The sequence below is a fragment of the Dermacentor andersoni genome, chromosome 5 (genome assembly GCF_023375885.2).
Source record: "Dermacentor andersoni chromosome 5, qqDerAnde1_hic_scaffold, whole genome shotgun sequence".
In the NCBI taxonomy this organism is placed as follows: Eukaryota; Metazoa; Arthropoda; class Arachnida; order Ixodida; family Ixodidae; genus Dermacentor; species Dermacentor andersoni.
Window position 1 is genome coordinate 60,997,731 of NC_092818.1, and position 15,169 is coordinate 61,012,899.

The window sequence follows — 15,169 nt, forward strand, 5'->3', positions numbered from 1 at the left end:
AGGTTGGGTTCACTGATTTAGTCTTTCACTTAAATAGCGTCCCTTCCATAATGAGGACTTCGACCCCCTCGACACGAAGAAAGCAAAATAATCGGCAGGAGAGGGAAAATGCAAGAAGACGGGGGGCGGGGGAGTAGAGGGAGGCTGGGAGTGGGTAGCTATCCCAGGCGGCCCCCGGTGGACGACGAACCGGGTTTCGGTGGCGTCCTTCGTCGGCTGGCAGCCGCGGGATCGGGGGCACCGGGCACCCCCCTCCTTGGTTTGCCGACGACGAAGTTCCTCCACGAGCGCGCCCGCTGGTGCGTGCCTTGCGGGAAGGGGATCAATGACAGGCCCCGAGCGGCGGGTGTCGCGCCCCATTCGTCTGGCGTGTCCCTGTTAAGTGACGCTATATAACACACCTGCTGGTCCCCCCCCCCCCCCCCCCCCCCCCTGCAGGCGCGGAGGGCTTCAAGGGCTGCGGGGGCTGCTTGCATACGGCGATCGCTGCGAAGTCGGGCCTGCAGCCACGCGCCGAGCGAAAGCCTAGTTTCTCTATTTTTTTTTTTTTTTATCGCGCATCCAGGGCGCCCGAGTGTGGCCCGATGTCGTTGCCTCTTGTTTAACTAATGGCGACGCTCCCACGTTCCTATGGCTGGCCGGCGCGCTTGTGTGCACCAGTAGTGAGAGAGAGAGCAGTTTGTGTGTGTGTGTGTGTGTGTGTGTGTGTGTGTGTGTGTGTGTGTGTGTGTGTGTGTGTGTGTGTGTGTGTGTGTGTGTGTGTGTGTGTGTGTGTGTGTGTGTGTGTGTGTGTGTGTGTGTGTGTGTGTGTGTGTGTGTGTGTGTGTGTGTGTGTGTGCGCGCGCGCGCGCGCGTCCGTGTGTGTGTGTATGCGTGCGTGCGCGCGCACCTGAACGTGGAAATAGTGCTGACGAGAAAGAGGAGGTAGAGAGTGACCGCCGGTTCTACTGACCACAGTAATCTCGCAAGTGGGCTTCGCACGCTCGGACTCTAGTGCTAAGCTAAGCGTGTATCCTGGCTAAGTGACCCGGTTATATATCGAATCCTTACACATTCGGTGTCACTGTAGTCCGCTGTAGCCAACTCGGCGTTGCTTTACGATTGCCTACAGCTTGGCTAAAAAGGACGCTGTATCTCGGCTGCACAAACGATTCGAAAGCTCTCGGGGGAAGCACAAATAAAAACCAATGTCAACAGTAACTCTTGCACTCATTAGCACGCTCTGTTCATTATGAAAATCCTCGCAATGTAAATGTGGATGTCTTGTGGGATCACACATGTGCTTCTTCCGACAGCGACCCGCCGGGGTGGCTTAACGGCTCTGGCGTTGCGCTGCTAAGTCCGAGGGCGCGGGATCAAATTGCGGCCGCGGCGGCCGCATATCGATGGGGGCGAAAAAAAAAAAGAAGGAAACGTTCGTGTACAGGGGCCCTATAACTTAAAACTATTCCAACATGTCTTGGTTCCAATCTCCTGACGTCAAATTTGCGTAACCGCCGACGCAAGCATCGGGCGGTGACCCGCAGGGTTGTCAGAATAGGCTAATCAAACGCTCTCCTGGATCATAGGAGATCACTTTTGTTTGCGTGAAAAACGAATAACATTGCCTACACTGAGCGGCTTGTCTTACCTAATTGGCTGACAGGAGGCGAGGAGCACACTCAAGTGGAGAGGGATTCGATGGGGCCGAGCCAGTGCACTGAAAATCGATAACTGGATGAAGAGGGTGGTGCCGACGCCTGCGATTGGTCCGCTTTCCCTTACTTAGCTTGCAGTGGCTGATCGAAAATTGCGGCGGCATGCAACGGAAGCTTAAGAGCGACGCGAAAACCGATCCTCAGCAAAGAGGAGTTGGTAGCACGAGGTCGCAAACGTGCCGAAAGTGCTCGTAAACGTTACACGGCCACGCAAAAAGCTTTATACGCAAATAAACTCATGCTCTCCGGCATGTGCGAGTAGACAGTGCCTGAGTGACCGGCGGCAGCCATCTTTTATTCCTTTCGGAACAGAGCAGCCTACGGCTAGCTATTCAGAAGAAAATTGAGTTTTGTTCGGCGTATTAATGCATCTTTACCGCGCACATGTGCACGTCACTTTGATGCGGTGAGCTTTCGCGGTTTTGTGACGTCGCGTGACAGGCAGGTGAGGTGGGTGCAGCCCGAAAGCTCTTGACCAATAGCCGAGGGCTAAGGGCGAAAAGGCGTCGAATCGGAAATAAATTTTTTTTCTTTTGTTCAGTCAAATCATGCATAATCAGTGTGTACATGTCATATCAGATGGGGAGCTATTGCGGTTTTCGTGACGTCGCGTGACGGACAGGCGAAGTGGGAGTGGTCCAAAAAAGCGTTTGACCAATCGTGTAGGGCTGATTGCAGAATTGGAATGGCAAAAGTTTGGAATAGCTTTACGTTATAGCGCCCCTGGTGCATTCAAAGCACAATAAGGAACCCCAGGTGGTCAGACTTAATCCGGAATCTTCCGCTACGGCGTGCCCCATAATGGCATCGTGGTTCTGCCACGTAAAACCCAAGAATGTCTTCCTTACTTTTTTTTTTTTTTTTTGCTTCCGACAGCTGGCCATGCCTTGCCTATACAGGAAACGATGAACGCTGGACGAGGAGACATCGCTGACACCGCCGCAAAGTTTAGCCGCAGCTTGTTGGCACGTTTGGTCGCTATATCAGTGAAAATAATCTCGCCTTCGCGGCCGCTTTGATGTTACAGAAGGCGCGTGCACGACGAACGCGAACGAATCGCGTTACGTAAGTAAATAAACCGGGAGAACGCGGTGCCGATTACGGCTTCCGCGTCGCTTTCGGCGCTTTTTCGGTTCGAGCACCGGCGCAGATTTGAAGGATGTACGGGTGGTCCCTGTCCATTTGTCGCTCAGCTAAACGTGGCTGCTGCCAGGAACTCACTCCTCCCCCCCCCCCTCCCCCCTCTAACACGACGCACGCCGAGTGTGCCAAATGGCGTGTTCCAAACCGCTGCGTATAGTATACACATTTCCTCCTTTCCTAATGGCGTCGCGCGGTCGTCGTCACGTTTCCTACGTGCGTCTCGGGAAGGAGAGGAGGAAAGCGCCGCCAATCCACTCGGTATGTATTCTATAATCCGGGCACGCAGGGCCGGCGCACGCCATTTCGCGTCGCTGTTGCGGCTTCGGGTTTACGATTAGTGCTGGTGCGAGAAGCGTCCCCGGCGTCGTTATGGCCTCGCGCACCATCTTCCGGCTCGCTTAGTTCCGTGCTACGCCGTCGAACATGGATGCGTCCAACCAGGAAAGAGAGATTTATATATAAAGAGCTCGGTCGACTGGCCATATTGCCTACACGCCGAGGCGCGAGCGCGCGCGATCTGTCGCATTTCCTCTTTTCCGCCCTCCCACCCCCCTTTTTTTCTTCTTTTCTATCTTTCTGAAGTCTCCAACTCTCAAAAGTAAACTTGGAGAACGCGCCTTCTTGGAGAATTGCTGCGCGCCCTGCTAACGTTAACCCGCACCGAGAAGGGAAAAAAAATATTAAACGCCGCTCCAACTTTTGTCGTCGCGCATGCGGGTCGGATTGAAGGCGCCGCGAGAGCGCCCCCCCCCCCCCCCCCCCCCCCCCCCCGCACGCTCGCTTTCCGCTTTGCTGCACGCAACATTAGACGCGCGGTTGTTGTGGTGGCGCAGCCTGCGGGAAGTGGGAAACAAAGCGGCGGAAGAGATGAGACCGTTGCGAAGGGTGAAAGGATTTTGATGCTTTTGCTTGCTTGCCTTTCCTTTTTTTTTCTACTCCTGCTGTCTCTCTGTTAGTTTCACCTTCGTCTTGCGGCGTAATGTAAGGCCGTAAGCTGCGAGCTCTGCAGTGTCTAGGTGAGACTTCGCGGGAATTTCGCTTAATGCCACATTTTGTGTGCTGTCCGTAACTTTCTTGTTTGTCTTCCGCTTCTTGTGTTCATTATTTTTTTTTTCTCTTCTTGTCTTTCCAGGTAAGACACCACCGATGGCTCACTGCACGGGGAATGTCGAACGGGTGGAACGTACGACTCACGCCTGAAACAAGTGAGATTGTGGAATGACCATTCAGGGAACAACGCACGCAGCGGGAAGCGTAAAGTTGTGGGCGAACTATTCCGACGCCGGCACCCTGTCCTGAAGGTTTTACTTTTTGCTATCAAAGTTTTCGTTTACAGTTTTGACAAGTTTTCATCTTTTTCTTCCTTTATTTTTTCTTTGGGTTGCAAGCTGCGGACTGCTTATGCTTAAAAAACCTACCGTGTGCGGAAGAACCACTCTATACAAACTCCGCATATTAGGAAATTCCGCTTATAATAATGTGAATGTACGCCCCGATTAAATTCGTGATTGAGCTGAAAGGTGATGCGCCACGACACCCAGTGACGTTTTGTTGAAACGTGTGTATTCAGTTCGGCAGCAATAATTATATATGCATATATTCGATTCGCGAGTGCCTTGGCTATATATTCCTGTCTGACAACGTTGACTCCGCTCCGGAGGTTGATTACATTGCGTCTCGGCCATTTATGCCGCTTGTTCATATGTGTTTCCTTTCGTTGAATATGTAAGTTTCGTTGAATATATAAAAGTTGAAAGTTTCGTTGAATATATAAAAAAATGAATATTGTTGGGTGCAGCAAGGTTTTACCATTAAAACTCTCAATGTAATGAACATTTCTTTCGGTTGCGTATACTGTGACATGGTTCTACTGCACAGGGCGCGTGCATTCTTTTTACTCTCTCTCTCTTTCTAGTTTGCGTCTTCCTATCTTTGCAACTGATTTTCGCCACAGCAATCGCTTGAGCTCCTCATGTGGAATGTAACGATGCTCGAAGAACGTCTCGAAAGCGAGTCTCTGTTCAAGCGCGAACTTCAAACTACTTGCGCACAGCTTCTCCTTGTTAGTTAGTTAGTTAGCTGGTTAGTTAGTTAGTTGGTTGGTTAGTTAGTTAGTTAGTTAGTTAGTTAGTTAGTTAGTTAGTTAGTTAGTTAGTTAGTTAGTTAGTTAGTTAGTTAGTTAGTTAGTTAGTTAGTTAGTTAGTTCAGTTGGGTTTAGGGGTGCAAAAGCGACTAATTAAGTCTATGTAGGGCGTGCAAAGTTGGCCTACAGTCAACGGGAAGTCGACATCCTGAAACAGTTCAGACAGCTGGAGAGCAGAGCAGCACCTGCGTCGTCTCTGTAACATGCAGACATAACAAGCCTATATGAGACGTTTTCGGCAAAAAATAGGGCGTCGCGACAACGAAACACGAATAAAAATGCAAAGTGTACATATGGGAGTGCATGGCACAAGTAGGTATATTGACACATATGGGTCACAAATGGCGGGTGTCCTCTTCTACTTCGTGTTCTGTCGCCGCAGCGCCGTTTTTTTTTTCAGCGAATAATAATAATTTAGCCACTACCTTAATTATTCATCCTATACTGTTGTGTATACGATGCTCGCGAGCATCGCACGTTTCGTCTCGCGTCTTCCCCTCGCGTTCCCTCGTCTGCGATATTTCAAGTTGTCCGGCCGCTCTCAGCCATGCGCCGAACGCACCGGTTCTGGCGAATTCTCGAACGATCACACTGGCGAGATTTCGCGTGACAACAGCACCGTATACGCGTCGGCACGTTTACGGGCGACAGCGCTTCTGGCACCGTGGCACATTCCCGCGTGGCACTAGCGTTCGCCACCGTCCCCGTGGCAGCCGAGCGATTGCAGCGCCAGGGTTCTCCCGTGGTAAATTCTTGTGCCGGAAACTCTTACGTTCTTACCCGTCAAAGTAGACCGGCGTTTACGGATTGGCTTGCTGCCAAGTAATGGAACACACTCTCTTGGAGGTGGGACGTCGGGGAGGAACGCCTCGTGCTGACGGCTATGCCTTGTGCCACGAATTAGTAGTTGCCCGCCTTGAGCGAGACAGTTACGTTGTTCGCGGCGGGGAATCCCCCCCCCCCCCTCGTTTCCCTCTCACTTCTGGCAGCTGCCAGTTACCTTCTCTCTGCGCACTGGTGGCCGAGGCCTCCGAGCAGTGGGTGGGAACTCGATATGCGATTTCTCAAACACTGCACGTTCAATACGGCACGTACGCTGTCCGCTCGACGAAATACGAACCTGCATGGTAGAGATGAGTGAGAACAAAATAAAAAAAGAAAGAAATGGAGGTAGAAAAGGGGGTAGGGGCCAAAAGAAAAGCCTCGAGCTGACGCAGTGATTCACGCAAGCATTCCTTTCACTGACGTTGCAAGAAAGTATTTCTGAGGTTGACATCTCGCCTTCACTCCCAGTAAAGCATCTTTCTCTCTCCCACTATCTATCTATCTATCTATCTATCTATCTATCTATCTATCTATCTATCTATCTATCTATCTATCTATCTATCTATCTATCTATCTATCTATCTATCTATCTGTCTGTCTATCTGTCTATCTATCTATCTATCTATCTATCTATCTATCTATCTATCTATCTATCTATCTATCTATCTATCTATCTATCTTAGTGTCTATAATTGTATTGGTAACCATAAAGAAGAAAAAGTAATCCAATATATAGTATTCTTGTCGCCTTATCTACCAGGGTACCTAAGTGTAAATACCGGAAGAAGAAACTTTATTAAAAATAATGGTCCGGCAGTTGTTGTTTTGGTCGCTTCAGGTGGCGGAAATTAAATATATATTAATAATAAAACTCGGACCATATTCCGGGTATAGTTGCACCCAGAAATGACCCATAACTGAGGCGCAATTAAAAAATGTGTGAATGTTTCAGCAATGGCGATAACCAAAAGTGGGGCGGAATGATTTCTCCATAAACTTAAATGGGTTGGCTTCGGTTTGTGCGGTCGCACATACTTAATTTACCGTAAGCTTGCTTCATATTGTTGTTATGAAAGTATACATCCGAGTCCCAACTCGATTCCCCTTATTCTTGATACTCTTAAAACGATTCACCATTCCATGCACAGAGGGTATGTCCCGGGCTACAATTTAAACGCCGGTAGGACGATGCGCGAAATTGCGTAAGCAGACATGTAACTTGACCTAGCCGAAATGGCCGCGCTCCCACTACAGTAGCACTGTTGAAGCTGGAACCTACACGTATATTTAAAACTTGGACGGCGCGGGAACCGGAGGCTAACAGGGATGACGTCACCAGCCCGCAGGTCCACACCTTAATCGCGATGAGAGCTCGAAGTCCGCCATCTTAGCCAGATCAATCGGGGTGCGTGAAAAACTAAGCGCACTTGCAGGTTTTGCACATGGTCTGTTCAGCCGCATGCCGGAGTCTGAAGACTGCAGCGACGCAGCGTCGTCTGTACGCAGCGGCAACCACATGTCACGCGTCTCCAGGCGTATTCTCGGCGCGTCCTGCGTGTAATCTGCGCCAGCGCACCGCTATTTTAGGCCTAACCGTGACGGCCCTGTGATTCCGGCCGAAATCTCTTCTGGACTAAACAAGGAGTAGGCAGAGGAGGCATGGAGAGACAGAGGAGCGCAAAAGTCGCCGTGGTCATTGCGCAGGGAAATAAGGGCTCGCTGAAGCAGAACGAAGCCGCGCCGAGGATACGCCGCAGATACGCGCCGCGTAGTCGTTGCGTAGCAGAAAGTCCTGCGCGCTTCGAGTTGTGGTGTCACGCCGGAAGGCGAAAGTTAAATACGCGGGTGGCACTTTTAGTGCGAGTCATCGTCATCTTCTTTCTTTGTTCTTTTTTTTTAAGTCTGTCGCACTGTTTTCACACGGCTTCCTGTCTTCGCACCTGACGTCACGACTTAAATGTGCGAGGACCTTCTCGAGCGACTTTAGGCGACGATCACCTACTATGTCACGGGATGTGGTGGCCTCCCCTCGCTCGCCAAAACTTTGAACTATCGGTTGTTTCCAAAGCGCACATTTCCCGCGCATATAAACGGCTCGCGCGCAATCGCGGCGAAGCCGCGTCGTACGCGCGCTCGTCGAATGTAACCGCCCGCTATAGCGTCCAAGCTTGCGTGACGAACAGCAGAAAGGAGAGAGCAGAAATCGGCCTCCCCTGATTTGCGACAAGTCGAGCGTGTCGCCAGTGCTCCTTCTTGTCCGCTGCCGCCCGCTCGGTAAATTACAAACCTCGCGAGCACTTTGCCCAAAATGTGGCAGCAACGAACCGTTTCGCGCCCAAAACCGGGCAGGAGCAACGTTCGGTTGCACGAGCCGCCTGCTACGCGGTAATCCGCGGTCGCTTCCTGGACCGGCCGACTTATCGAGCTCGTATCGCTCACGTATACGCGGCAGTGACCGATAAGCGGAGGGCGGCGTGCCTTACGGAACCACGGAGGAAGGCCTTCGGGGACAGGGCGCACCGATTTTAGCGCGGAAGGAACCGTCTCCTTCGTCATTCCATCGCGTGCACACGCTGGCATGCGCTACGCGAAATCCCTGGTAGTCGGATGTGCCGTGGTCGGGCACAGAGTAGTTATAGTTTCACGGCTCACCCATGTGACGAACGTTCGTGTCACACGGCCAGGAACGACGCCAAGTTGTTCGTGCTATCGCTCGCACTACAAAGACGTTTCGGACGGTTAGAAGCACTGGCATGCTAGCGTGATGATTGAACCGGCGTTCCCTCGCGCGTCTGTGTATCCGTTTGTGCCCCGGTGCGCAGCCATCCCCCTCTTCTCTCCGATTCACGCTTTGTGTGCTTTAGTACGATGGATCTCTGTGCGATAATCTCGCCACGTTTCGGTCGACGATTCCTTTCCTCTAGTGGGCGAGAATGTTCCCATGAATGATGATTATGACGATGAGTTTTAGTGGCAGCCCCTTCGAAACGGGGCGGCAAGAAATAGTCACGTCGCCCGCGTGAGCTAACCAGTTTTTCTACTAGATCTATTGCAGCCTAGCATTTCGCCTATCTCTACTTTATCTTTTCTCTATTCGTTAAAGTCTCTATCTCTATATAGTAAAGTTATTTATGCCCCCCCCCCCCCCCCCCCCCCCCCCCGATGCGACGACCCCTACACTATCCCTGCTTTTCTTTCCACCATACTCTGAATGTCTCTTGCTTATCTCGACCGCTGACCAGTTAATGCTTCCATCCACTTCGAATCCCAGCGCTTCTGAAAGGTAGGCGTTCCCTGCAATTCTTGCTCGGTGAAGCTATAAAAGGACAGCACGCCTTCGCTGTTCGTTACGATCGAGCGACTTGTCGAGCTGACCGCTCATCACTTAGCAATGTAATTAAACGTTCTGTCGTTTTGTTTTGCGTCGCTTAGTCTCTGCCTGGGTCCTCTCCAGCAATTGACCTTGTCGAACTCCAGGCCGCTGGACCAGCGCTACCCCTGGCCTTCGAGAGCTCCTTTGCGACACGAGACAGATAACCTGATCTTGAAGCTTCAGCGTAGGCTAACACACCAAGCTTATACGGCTGGTCGCTGTCGGACGCTCGGAACACATTAGTCAGGTTCAATCGGAGCGCCGCGCTCTATAGCTCGGAGCACTAATGTAGGTGCTCTCGCCTTCGACCTCGGAGCGCGAGTCATTCGACAGGATTTATATCACGTGACCCGTTCAATTGCTCTGGGAGCAATTGGACGTTTCACTTGGGCATACATTCTCTGGCTTTCAATGTCGCGAGATCTCTGCATCGCGAGAAGCCTTGTCGCGGAGTGCGGTAGAACTTGGTCGAATGCACATTGTTATCCCGTGTCAAATGCGAGGAAGCACATAGTGTAAGATTCGTCGGACGGTCCTACCGCTGTCGACCAGATGTAGGAGTCGTCGGACTATCTCGCCGCTGCCACCATATGAAGGAGATGAAGGTCGTAGACAGGAACTCGGTGAACAGGATTTATTTACATATTAACAGTTTTAAGCAAGATACATTGGCAGTCTAGCGCGACTCCCATATGCAGCCCGCAAGACTAACATACAGCGAACAGCTTACGAGCACACAGCTCACTAGTACATTTCTAGTATGACAGAGCAGTCAGCTCCCGACAACGAGCACGACACGAGCACACCCTAGCAGCCGGCAAACGCTGCTTATAAGCTCTCCGCTTGACGTCATAGTTCGACGTCATCGTTCGGCGGGGACGGAGCAGGAATGGTCGGGAAGGTTCGTCCAAGCATTGTAAACTTGCCGCCGCTCCGCACTATGGCTCACACACACTAATGCACACAAGTTCGAGCCCATACACTAAGGCTCACACATTCCAAGATCTGGAGCCGACGACAGAGGGCTTCGTAGAACTGTGCTCCGTCTCGGGTGGCGCGGCGGAGTACCACATTCCTGAGCTGACCGCGCGCCACGTGGCTGCCGGTCATCCGCAGTTCTCGGTACCGCCCAGCTTTCAGTGCCGACGTCAGAGGGCTTCGTAGAACTGCTTTGTTCCGGGTGGCTCGGCCAAGTACCAATTTCCGGAGTTGATCACGCGCCACGTGGCTGCCGGCCGTCCGCAGTTCTCCGAAGGGCGCCCCGTCTGGTGGGCTTGGAACACGTGCAGCGGGCTGAAAGCTGGCACGTTGCCACCCCGTACGGCCATTCTTAACAATAGTGAGAGAGCAAAGAACGGCCTGTTCAGCGCGTGTACAACTTTCGGCGACATGGACACTATTTGGCTTGCGGTTACTGCATGCACCATGCAGGTTTCTCGACACCGTCAGTGCGTCAGTGGTTTGTGACAACACGTGACCACAATAGCCGGTCTTCTCGACGAGTAGAGGAGTCTTTGTGACTAAATCCCATGCCAAAGAAGCCGCGCTTCATTTGGTGCGCGCGTTTTAGACTGAGCATTAAAGGAGGATATGTTTAACAATGCTTTGCACGTTCGGAAAATTCTGGCGCCACACTGTACTTACGAGGCCGGAAGCTGTCCAAAAAAAAAAAAAGCAGAAACAAACGAGGTACAACTCGTTTGTCTCAGTGCTCCTTTTAAAGAGACAACCGGCGTAATCTGCTTCAGGTGGGGTCGCACCTTGAATTTCTGTATATTCCGTTGTTCCTAACATTTGTAATTGTGACGCCACGTAATGGATGTCGCAGTAGCAGTCTAATGGGGCTACTGTTATTTCCCCCTTAAGAGAGAGAGAGAGAGAGGGAGAACGGTGGCCTACTCTTTCTGTCCCGACTTATACTCTCACCCGTGTTTGTCTCTTATAGCGCCGTGTTTGTCTCCTCCTCTTTCTGGTCCTGTCGTATAGCGCTGTTTGAATTTTATTGTCACCAGCCTGCTCTGGAAGAAAGGTGACCGGTGTGAGCTCCGGTTGAGCGAATAGTGCTCCAATAGCCATCTTCTACGTGACCTCACGGACGCAATCTGAAACTGCACTAAAAGCTTCCGCATTTCTGCTGAAGATAACCTAGATGAATCGGATCAATTCAAAGGCGCATTTTTCCACCATGCTGGCGGCTCTCCCAAGATGGCGGCCCCGTGAATCAGTTATGCCGCTTAAAACACTGCCACATCTTTTTTTTTTTTCTCGCGCTGTCTTCTTCGTTGCTGCTGCCAGCGTGGTACGCCATAGGTCTCTCCTCAAATCCACGTATTAATCTTTCGCCTTTTACTAAAGATTACCGTGGGGAGGGACACTCCAATGAGCCTATAGGCCAATTTTTGAGAGGGCCAGTACGTCTCCAGGCTCCTGCAGTCCGGTCTACCCGAAGCTCTGCTCCAGATGTCCGGCATCCTGCTGGACCTGTAGGCCTCCTCTGGCCCTGCCCTCTTCTGCCGTCCTGATTCTTTCTTCTTTCTTTTCCCTTTTCTTTTGTTGTTTTTTCCTTCTGCTCGGTGACTTAATAAAAAATTGGACGAATCCCGAGACGCCACACGCCAATGCAGACATTTACTCCGACGTTCATTCCTGCTCCCTACATTTAATTATATACATATTCTGTCGGCTTACCTCGGTTTATTTTTTTTCTTTCAACAATTGGCTTTATCTCAAATTACATTTTGGGTCTCTACCCCTCTTCGTTTAATTTTGGTTGGCTTAAACCTGCTATACCTTGGTGCTGCGGGATTCCCTCAATTTTATTTAGGTTATTTTTGTGACTTGCGGGGCTCAAAAATACGCCACAGAGTTCCGCATAATGGATTAGCGAGAGTAACGGCGAGTTGCCTTAATTCTATCTCCTGTGGAAGGCCTATGGCGCCATATTTGTATCTTTCTCTCTTCATATGCGGTGAAAACACGGGGAAGAGAGAGATGGAAGTTCAGGACGATGAGCAAAACGAGGACATTCACGTACGGCGTGACTCATTCCCTTAAACATGAAGGCTTCTTGCTGACGCTGCATGCGGTCGTTGTTCCGTCGGTATATAGACCGAATTGACCCTGTGCCGAGTAGCACTGCCCTGCGTGTGTCAAGACCTCTTCTATCAAGCTCGTTGTCCTCGGGATACGACCGAATCTCCGCGAATCGCTTCAACGAGGTCTATCCTCCGGTTTAGGAACTCGCGCGACACGAGACCCCGTTGGCGTTGTAAAAGCTCGGGCGTCACATACCCGACCGCGCTAGACATAGAAGCCTGCAGAAACTGCTGCCCCATACCTCTAGCTGTATAACTGTACGCCGAGGTGTCCCATTTCGGCAGAGGCGCCAGCGACGCCCCCCTCCTGAAGGACGCAGTGAGCTCGCAGGACCACAGGGGAGACAGTAAAAGTCAACCAGAGAAGCATGTATGTGCATACTGCTCCTGCACAACCGTATACTAATAGCGAGGCGTCATTGAACCCTGGCCTCCCGGCACGACGACTCTATTTGCCCGGGCCGTTGGACTGCTGCCCCACTGAGGGTCGCCTCCCCCCCTCCCCCCTTCCCCGAACCAATGCAGCCCACATGCACGTTGCGCGCGTCAGTCGGCGCCACGTGCCCCGAGGTTGTGGGTTACAGGGCGAGCTCGCGAGGCCACCCCCCCTCCACCCCCCTTCCCGCTCAACGCACGGGCCGACGGCAGATGAGCTTTTAATGTGCGGGTTCCGCGCGACTTTTTTTTTTTTACCCGCGTCGCGCTGCCGTCGCCCGCCCCTCGCTCGGGAGTGTGTGCGTACTGTAGACAAACAAGCGTGCCGGCAGCGCGCGCACTGTAACCGTCGTGCCGGCCCCGGTCGCGAGACGCCGCCGATCTTCCTCGTTCCCCGGGCCGGCGGTCCCCCCTGCACTATTGCTTCTCCATCGACTCGCCTCCTCGGGGGCGGCGCTCGCGGTTTTCTTCTGGGAACGCTGCAGCTTCGCGGCACCGTCCGCGGCTCCTTCGGTCCCGTAGCGCTCGCGGGTGTCACGACGGCGACGTCCGCGGGTGGCGTTTTATGCGCAGCCGTTCCCTTTACAGCGTACGCGCGAACGAAAGGACCTCCTCTCCCTCTTTTCTTTCTCTCCCTCTTGGTTCCCTCTCGAGGAGTCGGCGTGGGAAAACAGTGGAAGATGGATTTCTCTGCCTGCGCGAGAAAGCAAACGCGAGTTAACGAGCACCCCAGCAGTCTTTCTGGGTTGCGAGCCGATCGAGAAAGGGGACGAGCTCGGCGTCGCCTCGGGCATCCTCTCGAGAGTCGGCCTCTCGGCAAACGCGAGACGCGCGTGAGCCCTCGACGCGTCGGCGCGCGCCAGTGCGAAGGGGCTCGCAGCCCGTTTCGAGGATCTTATACCCAAACTTAAACTCTCCTCGTTTCCCCGGTTTGTTTAACTTCGCTGGCTAACTATAAGTACGCGAGATTCTCCTTTGCGCAGTCCCAAAATTAAAAAAGAAAGTAAAAGAAAAGAGACAATACTGTAAAGTTTGGCTTTCGTGCGTACGCTAAGAGGCGTGTACCCACAGTACGAGGACGCTCGAAGTGGAACGCAAACGCAGACATATTTGCACGTGAAGCTCGAAGAGGGTGACTTGGCCGGCATCCAGAAGGACGCGTATGCATGTTTAGGTAACGTTAAATAGTTTGGTCCAGAACCTACGCCACACGCATTACTCAAAAAATATAAGATGAACTATACCACCACCACCACCACAATCATCATCATCATCGCATTTCATGTCCGCTGCAGGGTGAAGGCCAGTCCCGGTACTCATCTTTGGCTTCAATTGACACCCGTCCCTGTCGACTATATGATTTATATATGGAGTAAAACCATCGACACACTGCAATCCGCCATAGTCGGAAAAACCCTAAGCGACAAATGTGAAAAAGAGCGCATTAACATCGGTTGAGCCATTCGTGCTGGATTAAAGAGAGCACGAAGTGGAACGTCTTCGCTTTAGGATCAAACCCGGTGGGTTGGAGCAACACGTTTCATTTTGGTTGTTGACAATGAACAAACCAGCGCAGTTATCGTTGTTAGGACAGGTATAATAATATCCAAGTTCAGGTGTAATATCCAAGTTCATTTTTCTAGACCTCGCGCAGTGAATGAAGCGGCATCAAAAAAGGGCAAACTATAAAACATTGCATATGGGTAAAGTATTCTTTTACCACTCCATTTGAACTTACTTGGCGGCAGAATTAAGGTCAATCACTAACTGAGAAAATAAAGGCCAAATTGAGGTCTCGCGCCAGAACATCAGCGCCGTTGCGTCTTTGTGATGTCAGAAACTTCAAAGTGTATTTTGCGTTGCTTGGCCGTATTTCTTGCACACAAACACACACAAGAAAATTGCGTTAACTCGCCGCTATGTTGGCTATTTTGACCCTTTAAAATGCAGTGTAATCATCGCTTCTTGATACACAATTCATTAGTCCTCAGCGGAGTCCTTCTGGCTTGCCACAACCCCCTGCTCGTGATATAAGAGTGGCGATTTTGGTATTTCGGACATGTATTCATTCATTCTCCGGTCCAGTTCAATGTTGCACTGTTTTTAGAGTCTCTTGGAAGATATATTAGCAACGAAATAAAAAAGCAACGCCCCTTTCTTAAAGAAAGATGCTTGAACGCGAAGCTTTCCTCCAATGCAAACAGAATCAAAGTCCAAAGCCAACGACCATGCAACGAACCCAAGAAATGCTGAGCGACCCAATGCTATGCATATGTGATTTGACTGCGTGTTTAGGATTGCATTTCTTGAACGTTGAACTTGAATGAAGGTACATTTCGTTAATGTTGTATTGCCTTTACTTTCGATCATGTAGCCTTTGATTATGCACACACACTCACACTTTCACGGACGACTCTAAATTTGCGTTCGCGTACGGCAGCCTCTTCTGCCGTGCTCT

General features: G+C 51.4%; 1 protein-coding gene and 1 non-coding gene across 3 annotated transcripts in view; both read left to right on the top strand.

The window, feature by feature from the left end:
* Positions 1-15,169, top strand: part of LOC126530699 (coronin-2B-like) — a 257,873-nt gene that overhangs the window by 157,792 nt on the left and 84,912 nt on the right. The gene's annotated exons all lie outside the window — the stretch shown is intronic.
* On the top strand, positions 11,484-11,609 carry LOC126532550 (U5 spliceosomal RNA). Its single transcript, XR_007599819.1, has one exon. It is a non-coding gene; the product is annotated as a U5 spliceosomal RNA (small nuclear RNA).